Source organism: Hyla sarda, chromosome 7 (assembly GCF_029499605.1).
Source record: "Hyla sarda isolate aHylSar1 chromosome 7, aHylSar1.hap1, whole genome shotgun sequence".
In the NCBI taxonomy this organism is placed as follows: Eukaryota; Metazoa; Chordata; class Amphibia; order Anura; family Hylidae; genus Hyla; species Hyla sarda.
Window position 1 is genome coordinate 185,787,154 of NC_079195.1, and position 13,216 is coordinate 185,800,369.

Consider the following 13,216-nt stretch of genomic DNA (forward strand, 5'->3'; position numbering starts at 1 on the left):
ACAGATTTGTAGATTACTTCTATTAAAAATATCTTAATCCTTCAAGTACTTATTAGCTGCTATTTGCTCCACAGGAAGTTCTTTTCTTTTTGGATTTCCTTTCTGTCTGACCACAGTGCTCTCTGCTGACACCTCTGTCCATTTTAGGAACTGTCCAGAGTAGGAGCAAATCCCCATAGCAAACCTGGACAGTTCCTGACATGGACAGAGGTGTCAGAAGGAAATTCAAAAAGAAAAGAACTTCCTCTGGAGCATACAGCAGCTGATAAGTACTGGAAGGATTACGATTTTTTTTAAATAGAAGTAATTAACAAATCTGGCACTTACCTGCAGTGGAAAGACAAAGGAGACACCATGAGCGATACATCTCTACAGCAGCTGAAATGTCTTTTGTCTGCTACCCTTGTGGTTACATGAAGAGGTTATTCCCAACCCTACACATACATTTCCATATATTAAAATCTACAGCACACAGACAAGTATATGAACAAATGGGGTCATATAGCAAAAGTTTCATACGTATGACACATTGGCCGGAACGTCTCTTTTTAAATATGTCGGACATGGAAAAAACAAAAACACAACTACAGTGGTCCCTCAAGTTACAATATTAATCGGTTCCAGGACGACCATTGTATGTTGAAACCATTGTATGTTGAGACCAGAACTCTATGGAAACCTGGTAATTGGTTCTGAAGCCACCAAAATGTCATCCAAAAATAGGAAAAAGTGAGGATTAAAGAAAAATAAGTAGATAACTAATACAGAAAAAGCAAATCCTTACATATAAAAGTAAGAAAGATCTGCTGGGAGCTGTAAATCACTGTCTATGTCAGTGTTTCCCAAGCAGGGAGCCTGCAGCTGTTGCAAAACTACAACTCCCAGCATGCCCGGACAGCCAAAGGCTGTCCGGGCATGCTGGGAGTTGTAGTTTTGCAACAGCTGGGGCCACCCTGGTTGGGAAAAACTGGTCTATGTAGAGGACAGGAGCTTCTTCAGGGTCCTGTACAGTACACAGTGTCCTAAAAAAGTAATGGAGTCGCCCTCACCTGGTGTCCAAAGGAGCAGCTAACCCTGGCACAGGTAAAGAGCACAGAACATGTAATACCTCCCTGTACTGTAGGGGGCCCTACCAGACACCAGTCAGTGCATACACTTCAGTAATACAGGTGATTTACCAGTGAATGCCCATTCTGATTGGTCGGTTCTTTCAGCCATTGACACGTTTCACAGATCTGGACTGTCTGTAGCATTGTATGTTGAGTCTGGTTTCAACTTACGGTGGTCCATAAAAGACCATTGTATGTTGAAACTATTGTATGTTGAGGCCATTGTAAGTTGAGGGATCACTGTATTATAAAGAACTAAGAATTCTGTGAATATTAGAAGTAGTGATGCAGTGCTAAATTCACCATATGGGGGCACTAGTGACTTCATCAAAGGTCTACAGCAGTGGTCTTCAACCTGCTGACCTCCAGATGTTGCAAAACTACAACTTCCAGCATGCCCGGACAGCCGACGGCTGTCCGGGCATGCCAGGAGTTGTAGTTTTGCAACATCTGGAGGTCCGCAGGTTGAAGACCACTGGTCTATAGGATTGTGCTCTTCAAGGGTGGTTCTTGTCTGGATAAACTGGAGTTTGAAGGTTGAAGGTCTAAGAAGAAAAAGTGTCAAGAAATAAGGTTAAAAAGTCCATGTCACCAAACTATACTTTTAACCCGTTAATGACCACGGACGCATATTAATGTCCGTGGCCGGCTCCTGTAATGTGAAGCGCACTCAGAAGCTGAGCGCTCTTCGTATCTGAGGGGTCCCAGTTGCTATCAGCAATCGGGACCCACGGCTAATTCCAGACATTACCGATCGGGCTGATGTCCGGTATTAACCCTTTAGACACTGCGATCAAAGGTGATTTGTGACGTCTAAACCGGGAGAAATCACTGCCGGTTAACTCAGTGGAGCTGTTCGTGACTGCCGCCGTGAAATCAATCTAAATTGGTCCCGAACAGCGGGAACAGAGAAGACAGCTGTCCGATCAGAGTTTGATTGCTCCAAGCCTGAGATCCAGGCTGGAGCAATTGATCACAGATTACACTGATCAATGCTATGCTATGGCATAGCATTGAACAGTGTATGCAATCAAAGGATTTCAAGTAATAGTCCCCTATGGGGGCTAAAAAAAAGTGTGTAAAAATGTAAAAAAAAAAAAAAGGGAATAAATGTGATTTAACCCCTTCCTAAATCAAAATTTGAATCGCCCCCCTTTTCCCATTAAAAAAAAAAATGTATATATAAACAAAAATAAAACATAAACATATGTGGTATTGCCGCATGAGTAAATGTCTGAACTATAAAAAATATAATGTTAATTAAACCGCACGGTCAATGGCTTACATGGAAAAAAAAATTCCAAAGTCCAAAATTGCTTATTTTATTTATGTCATTACAAAGTACAATTGGTGGCGCAAAAAAATAAGCCCTCATACGAGTCTGTAGGTGCAAAATTGAAAGCGTCATGATTTTAAGTAGGTGATTAGGAAAAAACGAAAGTGCAAAAATGGAAAAACCCATGGTCCTTAAGGGGTTAATATATCGTTCCTTATGTAATTATAAGACACTTTGCTATTTACTTGCTGTTAAAATTCTCAACCTTTATATGTTTTTAATGTGATTGAAAAAAATGGCCACTAATTGGCTCTGTTCTGTTCCCTGTCGCAAGTCAAACAGTTAGTTTGGTCTCCTCCTGGCCCGCCAGGAGACCAAACTCAGGAAGTGCATGCGGGGCATGGGGAGGCACAGCTCTCGCAGGCTTCAGGGAACATCCACTTTCTCCTGCCGGGAGCTCACACAATGGCCCTGATTTACTAAAATCCAATTGTTCTTTCTGGATTGTTTTAGATTTCACTCTTTTTCTGGGAGCTGATTTACTGATGTGTCACAGGTGTCGGTTCATTTTCTGTCACATGTTTTTTGTTTGTTTTTTGTCGTACGGGAAAATGTGTCGCACATACTCCGAGTTAAAGGAGAAAAAAAACTAAAAAACATGGGTATAGAATATAAATCATCAATAGCATGTGTCAAACCGAACAAGCAAAACACAAGATTTTACGGGAATTAAGCAACAAAATAGAACAAAAAAAAATTTAATGGACTTTATGAGTTAAAAAAACACCCCCCAACACACAAATATATATTATATATATATATATATATATATATATATATATACACACACACACACACACAATTAAAGGCATATTTAAAATGCATTGCATATCCTAAAAATCCTTGTGTAGAACTGTAAAACAATGAAAAAAATTATAATAAATAAAATAGTATAAGCACTCCCCATCACGTTAAGCTGTGCCTTTGCCAAAATCACTCGCTTTTTGTAGTTTTTACACATCCTCTTGGCTGTCAGTTATTCCGTGAGCCAAACTCACGCTTTTTCAGGAGTAATTTTGGAAGTACTCAGAGTAATTTCTGCTTTTTGTCGGGAACACGCCCATTTTACGGTTAACTACGCCCATTTTCTTGTAATAAATTTTTTTTTCAAAAGTTTAGGTTGTGCGGTGTAAAATTTGGGCGCAGAATTAGTCGCACGGATGGTGCGACAAAAATTTGGGTGCATAAACCTAGAAAAAAGTTTAGAAAATATGGTTTGGTGACAGGTACTCTTTAAATTTTTGGAAAACAGGTGCAAGTTACTGCATCATAGACACCATTCGCTGCTGATTCACCAAGAAAGATGGGTTCTTCTGTGCAGGGGCACCCAATATTGTAGCTTGATATAGGGCAAGGACACCGTGCAGATCTGCTCTTTTCTCTTCCTTTGCAAATCCCTGGCAGCTAAAAGACTGCACCCTGGTATACCTAAAAGGTCGGCTATTGATTGAATGGGGCACCTGGGCACTGAAGGGGCGTAAAGAGGGAAATAAAACAACAAAAGGCAACGGGATCATTCATTCACCTCATTAGTGCCAGAAGTGTACTAATGGGGCAATGAAAAAGAGGGACACCAAGAGGGCAATAAATGGCGAATGGGCCATCCCATTAATGTTATTAGGGTTTATTCACATAGGCAGAATTTCCGCTTGCGGATTTTAGCCTCAAATTAAAGCTCATAGACTTCTATAGGAATCCGCACTCCCATTCACACTTCTGAATTTCCGCAAGCGGATATTCAGAAGTGTGAATGGGAGTGCGGAATCCCATAGAAGTCTATGGGCTGTAATTTGAGGCGAAATTCCGCAAGCAGAAATAGTGCCTTGTGAATAGACCCTTTCACTATAGACCCTTTCACTATACAATTGTATGATTCCTTTGGACTGAGGATCCTGATTCATACACTTTGTTAGTATCTATATTAGGCCCCGTTCACACTACGGAATTCCCGCGGAATTCCACGGTGTGAACTTTAACATTAGTGTGAACGGGTTTCCGCGAGACCCGTTCACACTGCGGACATTGGTGATGGCTCATTGCCCGGCGGCCCTAGCGCCGAAGAACCTTCGGCAGCGGCCGCCAGGCAGAAGCTCCGCTCGCGGAATTCATCCGCGAGAATTCCGACGTGTGAACGCACCCTAATTTTCACTTTGGCCTCCATATGAAATAATAGGATTACATCTGTGATGTTCCACAATTTTCTTGAGGGCCTATTCACACGGTGGTATTTTTAAGCGGAACAGAAAAAAAATTCCTCTCGGAAATTCCGGTGCAGCAGCCTCCCATTGTCATCAATGGGATTCCACTGCGCTGTGCACATAGCAGAATTTCCACTGCGAAAACACGATCATTCTTTTAAAGAAATCCGTGTCTATGGCATTGGCACATTTCAGAGCGGTCTTAGCACCGACTGACTGAGCCGCCACCTGCTGCGCACAGAATGTCCACAGGGAATTTTTCCGGGCGGATATTCCACGGTGTGAAAGGAGCCTGTTAGTTCACAATAGGCATGTTGCCATCCCGTACACTTTATAATGCACTAAATGGTCATTTTCTATGTGTAATGATTTGCCTGAGTGTAATTTGTTCCTTCAGTAGGAAGAGTACATTTGCAGGAAGTCGCCTTTATGTGCCAAGAAAATCATAAGTCAATATAAATATACAAATAACCCAAACGGCAGGAAATGCTTTCGTTTCATACAGAGGCCGCTAACAGCCGGAGCTCCTTTAAAGATAAAACTGCCTTATACAATGCACTATTTAAAGGAGAATTATGGCAGAAAAAGGTTATTAGAATCTGAGCATCAATAATGGATTTTGTATGATCTTTTGTATGATTTTGTTTAAATTTCGAAAAGATTTTGCAAGATTTTGCAAGATTTTGCTTTTATCCAGAAACAGCGCCACTCCTGCCCACAGGTTGTGTCTGGTAATACAGATCAGCTTCCTTTACTTTGAGGAAGATTAAAGGGGTACTCCGCCCCTAGACATTTTATCCCCTATCCAAAGGATAGGGGATAAGATGTCAGATCGCCGCGGTCCCGCTGCTGGGGACCCCCGGGATCCCCACTGCGGCACCGCGCTATCATTACAGCACAGAGTGAGTTCGCTCTGCATGTAATGACGGGCGATACAGGGGACGGAGCCGCGTGACGTCATGGCGCCGCCCCTCGTGACATCACGGCCCGTCCCCTTAATGCAAGTCTATGGGAGGGGGCGTGACGACTGCCACGCCCCCTCCCAAAGACTTGTATTGAAAGGGGCGGGCCGTGACATCACGAGGGGGTGGAGCTGTGACTTAACGATGCTCCGGCCCCTGTACCGCCCATCATTACGTGCAGAGCGAACTCGCTCTGTGCTGTAATGATAGCGCGGTGCCGCAGCGGGGATCCCGGGGGTCCCCAGCAGCGGGACCGCGGCGATCTGACATCTTATCCCATATCCTTTGGATAGGGGATAAAATGTCTAGGGGCTGAATACCCCTTTAATTGCAATACCAGACACATCCTATAGACAGAGTGGCACTATTTCTGGATTAAAAAAGCAGCCTGGATCTAACCCTGGACAACACCAAATGCAGGGCCCGTCACAATTGCGCATTTATGGGGGTTTTTTCCTATTATTTTGACTCTCACATAAAGACAGATGTGAGACGCCGTCTGTTCTGTAACTTTCCTGTTCTGCCCGCACTAATGGAAAGATAAAAGTAGCGCAAAGGTTTAATGGATGTCGGGATTACATCACTAAGAAATGTTCTGAGGCAAATTCCAAAAAAACTTGTTCTTGCGCATAGATGACTGTTACAGTAGGTCTTCCTGCTTCACTCCCTGCTGCTAAACCTTTACAGCTCCTCTTCATTGATCCTTTCATTGGATTGGGGTTAATGCTCTACAAATCTTTATGGGATCCGAGGATTTTTATCCCCACCGGTGATAACTGCTTCATATGATTTATCTTCAGTGTTTTCAAAAGACCATAATTACATCAAGAGTCTATTCACATCTACAGTATCCTGTGTATGTTTGATGCACAGGATTTAAAGGGGTATTCCAGGCAAAAACCTTTTTTTTATATATCAACTGGCTCCGGAAAGTTAAACAGATTTGTAAATTACTTCTATAAAAAAATCTTAATCCTTCCAATAGTTATTAGCTTCTGAAGTTTTCTGTCTAACTGCTCAATGATGATGTCACGTCCCGGGAGCTGTGCATGATGGGAAAATATCCCCATAGGAACTGCACAGCTCCCGGGACGTGAGTCATCAGAAAGCAGTTAGACAGAAAACAGCAACTCAACTTCAGAAGCTAATAACTATTGGAAGGATTAAGATTTTTTAATAGAAGTCATTTACAAATCTGTTTAACTTTCCAGAGCCAGTCGATATATAAATAAAAGTTTTTGCCTGGAATAGCCCTTTAAAGCTGCAGATTTTACTGTAATCTGCAGCTTCAAATCCTGTGCTTCAAATATGCACAAGTTACTGTGTGTTTGAATAGACCCTTAGACTAGGTTCACACTGCGGAATCTCCAGGCAGAAAGTTTCCGCCCGGAGATTCCGAGTGCGGCCAGCGCTGACTGAATCAGTCAGCGGTAGGACCGTGCGGACACAGCAGTCTCCAATAGACTGCAATGTGTTCCGCGAGTATTTCCGCCAGAAGAATGAGCAACGCCATTCTTCAGGCAGAAATTTTCAAGCGGATTTTCCGTTCACAAATTCCGAAGTGTGAATTTGTGAACGGAAACCCATTCACTACACTATACATTTTAGCAAGCGGAATTTCTGCCTGCAATTTCAAAGCGGAATTGCAGGCGGAAATTCCGAAGTGTGACCCTAGCCATAGGGTAGAGTCACATGTGCCCTATTTTGCTGTGTATCTGCTGCTGTGTATTTTCCTTCCTATTGAAGTCAATAAGTATCAAAATCAGCTGCAAAAAATACACAGCAAAATACGGAACCTGTGACCCTACCCTTAGGGTACGTTCACACGAGCGGATTCACAGTGTATTATACACTGCGGATCCGCCGCTGAAGGACCGCTGAATGGTGGCTTTACATGTGCCTGCTCGGAGTGGCAATATGCAGCTGCGAGCAGACACACTTAAGCGATGTGCGAGTCGAAACGCAAGCGCGGTCTACTTGCAGACATCGCGGGCACTCCCCCTGCTCCATGATCAAGACAGAGAGCAGCTGCGATGTGAGAGTATACTGCGGATGCACGACTCGCACATCGCAGTGTGTCTGTTCGTAGCGGCATATTGCCACTCCGAGCAGGCACATGTAAAACCTTCAGCGGTGGATCCGAAGCGTAAAATACACTGTGGGTCAGCTCGTGTGAACATACCCTTAGGGTGTATTCACACGTTCAGTATCCTGCTCCTATATATAATGCACAGGATTTGAAGCTGCAGATTTCAATGTAAACTAAATATCTAAACCCAGCTTCAATTCTGCAGCTTCAAATCCTGCACATGAAATATGTGCAGGATACTGTACGTGTGAATACACCCTAAGGGTAGGGTCACATATGCTTTATTTTTCTGTATATTTTCTGCAGATCATTTTGCTGCCCATTGACCTCAATGGGTAGGAAAATATGCTGCAGCAAAATACGGCATGTGTGACCCTACCCTTGTATTCACACGTACAGTATCCTGCACATATTTCATGCACATGATTTGAAGCTGCAGAGTTGACTGAACACAGCTTCATATCTGCAGCTTCAAATGCTGCAAATAAAATATGTACAGGATAGTGTAAGTTTGATTTGACCCTGAAAATGGATCTGCGATCTTACCATTCTGCGTATTCAGATTACAGGGCCCCACCATGCATTTGAGCCATACTAGGTCTAAAATAGGAAAGTCTGATATCAAAGAGTTAAATGCCAATCCCTGTTAGAAGGAAATTATTCACATCCTATTGACAGATGAACCCAGCTGTAGCTATGGAGCTCTGCAGGAATCTATCTAGGATCAATGGACGCCCACTGGTTTCCCCAGGCACCTTGTAACGCTGTGTGTTCCATGCAGTGATAATGTACAGAATACGTGTAATCACACAGCAGTGGTCGAGATGATAACAGCTCCAACCAGTAGCCTCCAGGGGAACGTGTAATGTTAAGTGGGATTGTCCAAGCTAAAATAAAAACCCTTTTAGAACTATCTGCACTTCAACATACAATGATAGTGTTCACTTTATTTTTTTGAGCAGTGAACTATAAGGGTATGTTCACACGGGCGGATTTTTTTGCAGCTTTCCCGCTGATTATTTGAAAGTGGGCAGGCTCTTCTCGGCTGTCCGCAGCAGATTTTCCACGGCGGAATTTACGTTGCGGAAAATCCGCCGCAAGCCCCATTGAAGTCAGTAGGGACTGTGGCGGATTTTCCGCAGCATAAATTCCGCCGCGGAAAATCTGCTGCGGGCCGCCGAGAAGAGCCTGCCCACTTTCAAATTCGCAGCGGGAAACCCGCAAAAAAATCCGCCCGTGTGAACGTACCCTTAGGCTAAGTTTCCACTTGTTTTTATTTCCTGCATTTTTTTTGTGTGGAAAAAAAAAACGCCAGAAGAAACACCAGTGCAATTTCTTGCGTCTGACGTTTTTTCTGGCATTTTTGCATTTAAGTTGGAAATTGCATTTTTGGCCCCTTTGGCGTTAAGAAAAAAAAAAAATAAATAAATAAAAGTAGTGATGGAAAAAAAAATTATTTAACGAAATTTTTATTTTTTATAATGAAATTTTAATTCATTTTTAAACAGGGATCAATTTATGTGGGCGGGTAGGGCATTAAAAAATGTAGCCAACAATAATAAAAATGTAGTGTGTATGTGTGTGTGTGTGTGTGTGTGTGTTTTTCCCTTTTTTTCGTTTATTTTTTAGTTAGTAGTACTCCCAGCATGGAACACACCATTCCATGATGGGAGTAGTAGGTCCTGTACTAATAGACAGATCGCCCCACATGTCACTCCTAACACTCGATGCAATCATCCATAATATAGCAGAGATGTGGAGCGGCTCTATACAGCGCTCGCATCTCTGCACTATATTCTGGGCCAGCCAGTGATGTGAATAGAAATTCACATCACTCATTCATATTTTCCGCCCAGAGTGGGGATTGGGTCTCAGAGGGAAATATGAATGGTGATTGGCCGGCCGGAGTACAGAACAGAGATGCGAGCGCAGGAGAAAGCCGCTCTGCATCTCAGGGATGAAGGATGATCGCAGCGGGTGTCAGGAGTGACACCCGTTGTGATCTGTCCTTAACTGCAGGTACTACTGCTCCCAACATGGAGCACACTCTGCTCCATGCTGGGAGCTGTAGTACCTGCATTAATAGACAGATCGCAACGAGAGTCACTCCTGACACCCACTGTGATCCTCCTGTATAATGTATAGATGTGGCCGGCCGCTCTTCTATGGTCCCCTGCACAGATGTATATATACACCTATTCATATTTCCCACAGAGAGTTGTGATTGGCTGGAACCATCTGGCCAATCACAGCTCTCTCTGGGAAATATGAATAGGTGTATATATACAGCAGTGCAGGGGACCATAGAATAGTGGACGGCCGCATCTTTAAATTATACAGAAGGATCACAACGGACCCGGATGATCTGTCAATTAGTACAAGTACTACTAGTCCCATCATGGAAGAGTGTGTACTACCTAAAAAATGTAAAATGTCGGCTACATTTTTAGTGGCCGGCCTGCCCACATAAATTGATCCCGTTTTAAAAATTTATTAAAATTTCGTTAAATACTTTCTATCTTTTTAATTTTATTTTTTTAATGGTACCCTACAAAATTTTATTTAAAAAAAAAATGTATCTCCATCACTTTAGCAAAAAAATAAATAAAAATAAACCGCCTGCAAAAATGCCAAAGTTAAAACCCATGTCGTCTTTCTTGGCGTTTTTTTTTACTCCGATAGACTTCTATGGGAAAAAAATGCCACAAATTCAGGGGAAAAAAATTTCATAGGCTCAACGTGCTGCAACTTTGCAAAACCGCCAAGGAGCTCAAAAATCCAAAAGGTGAAAAAAATCCAAAAGGATTAAAGAAACGCCAAACTGAAAAATGCTAAGTGGAAAAAGAATTTTGCAATTTCTCATTGATTTACAGCAGTGCTTTTTGGCCCGAAAAAACACCAAGCGGCAGAATTGGCGTTTTTCTTGGCGTTCCCCCCCCCCCCCCCCCCCCCCCCCAAAAAAAAAGTGGAAACTAAGCCTTAAACAACAAAAAGTAACTCCAAGTCAATCACACTTCTGTGAAATCACACTGTCCACTCAGGAAGCAACACTGATTGACAATCAATTTCACATGCATACTTCCTGGCTGATGTTTTGATCCCTTTTGAATGCTGGCAGTGCTTTCACTCTAGTGGTAGCATAAGACTGAGTCTACAACCCACACAAGTGGCTCAGGTAGTGCAGCTCATCCAGGAGGGCACATCAATGCAAGCTGAGGCAAGAAGGTTTGGAGACCTGGAGGAGGCCATAGGAGGGCAACAACCCAGCAGCAGGACCGCTACCTCCGCCATTGTGCAAGGAGGACCACTGCCTGAGCCCTGCAAAATGACCTCCAAGAGGCCACAAATGTGCATGTGTGCACTCAAATGGTCAGAAACAGACTCCATGAGGGTAGTATGAGGGCCCGACGTCCACAGGTGGGGGTTGTGCATACAGCCCAACACCGTGCAAAATGTTTGGCATTTGCCAGAGAACACCAAGATTGGCAAATTCGCCACTGGTGTCCTGTGCTCTTCACAGATCAAAGCAGGTTCACACTGAGCATGTGACAGACTTGACAGAGTCTGGAGACACCGTGGAGAACGTTCTGCTGCTTGCAACATCCTCCAGCATGACCAGTTTGGCGGTGGGTCATTAATGGTGTGGGGTGGCATTTCTTTGGGGGGGTCGCACAGCCCCCCATATGCTTGCCAGAGGTAGCCTGACTTCCATTAGGTGCCGAGATGAGATCCTCAGACCCCTTGTGAGACCATATGCTGGGGGGGTTGGCCCTGGTTGATGCTATGGACTGGCCCGCTCGTTCCCCAGACCTGAATCCGATTGAGCACATCAGGGACATCATGTCTCGCTCCATCCACCAACGCCACGTTGCACCACAGACTGTCCAGGAGCCACCTCATTAGGAGCATGCCCAGGCATTGTAGGGAGGTCATACGGGCACGTGGAGGCCACACACACTACTGAGCCTCATTGTGACTTGTTTTAAGGACATTACATCAAAGTTAGATCAGCCTGTAGTGTGGTTTTCCACTTTGATTTTGAGCGTGAGTCCATATCCAGACCTCCATGGGTTGATAAATTTGATTGATAATTTTTACATTGATTTTGTTGTCAGCACATTCAACTATGTAAAGACGAAAGTATTTCATACGATTAGTTCACTCATTCAGATCTAGGATGTGTTATCTTAGCGTTCCCTTATTTTTTTGAGCAGTGAATATAAATTCAGCATTAGGAGGAAATTCAGCTCATGAGTCCATCTGGCTTGGAGCTCTGATTCCTCTTCAGCTAATTTACCAGATATGGTAATTAATATAGCACCCCTGTAGGCACCACTAAAAAAGGCTCCCATAGAGCATGCCCAATTTCAGTTCCTACCTAAGAGGAGCAGAAATAGATAAGAAGTGGACATTATTTTAACCAGTGTTTCCTAACCAGGGTGCCTAAAGCTGTAGTAAAACTACAACACCCAGCATGCCCGGACAGCCTTCAGCTGTCCGGGCATGCTGGGAGTTGTAGCTTTGCAAAAGCTGGTGGCACCCTGGTTGGGAATCACTGATCGAAACTATGAGATTGGACATGTCCAACAAATATTTACATTTATATAAAATTATTGGCATGTTGTTGGACTTTTGTGGGAAAAAAATCCTAATCCTTCCATTACTTATCAGCTGCTGTATACTACAAAGTAAGTTGTGTAGTTCTTTTCTGTCTGACCAGTGCTCTCTGCTGACACCTCTGTCCATGTCAGGAACTGTCTAGAGTAGGAGCAAATCCCCATAGCAAACCTCTCATGCTCTGAACAGTTCCTGCAACACAATTTGCAACAACAACAAAAACAAACTCCATTTTATAAGAAAAACACAAAAAGGGGGCATGGCCATGAGAGAAAGGGGGGCATGGTCCCGACAAAAGGGGCATGTTCACGACAGTTTTGAAAAATCTTAACACATTTACCACATAAAATGTGGTGGATTTGAGCTGGGAAAAACCTGACAGATCAGAACAGTTGCAAAAACAGCAAAAAACTTAGGGAAAAGTGCAAAATGTAGGGAAACCTTAGTAAATACCTTGGGAAAATACCTGTCTGGAATCAAAACCCACAAAATAAACTACACTTCACTCTTAGTAATAACCCCCAATGTGCTTTAAAGGGGTTATCCAGGAATAGAAATACAAAGCTAATTTCTTTCAAAAACAGCTCCACGTCTGTCCCCAGGTTGTGCATAGTATTACAACTTGGCTCCATGCACTTCAATGGAACTGAGCTGGAGAACCACACCCAACCTGGAGACAGACCGGGAGTGGTTTTTGAAAGAAATGAGCTCTGTTTTTCGATTCCTAAAATGACTCCTTTAACCTAGTACTGTCTTTGTTCAGCAGTAAAGTAATAACTAAGGTGAGGTCATTGTTCCTTTCCTCCTATCTTCTCACAGACAAGGGACGTCTCTCTACACTTCTTGGCGGCCATATGTTTTGACCGCCAGTCATAATTACATTTGCAAATTCTATTTTAGTCCTA

At 43.3% G+C, this 13,216-nt stretch overlaps 1 protein-coding gene across 2 annotated transcripts in view; it reads left to right on the forward strand.

Annotated features, from left to right (window-relative positions):
- RALGPS2 (Ral GEF with PH domain and SH3 binding motif 2) overlaps nt 1-13,216 on the forward strand; it is a 264,782-nt gene that overhangs the window by 3,137 nt on the left and 248,429 nt on the right. The gene's annotated exons all lie outside the window — the stretch shown is intronic.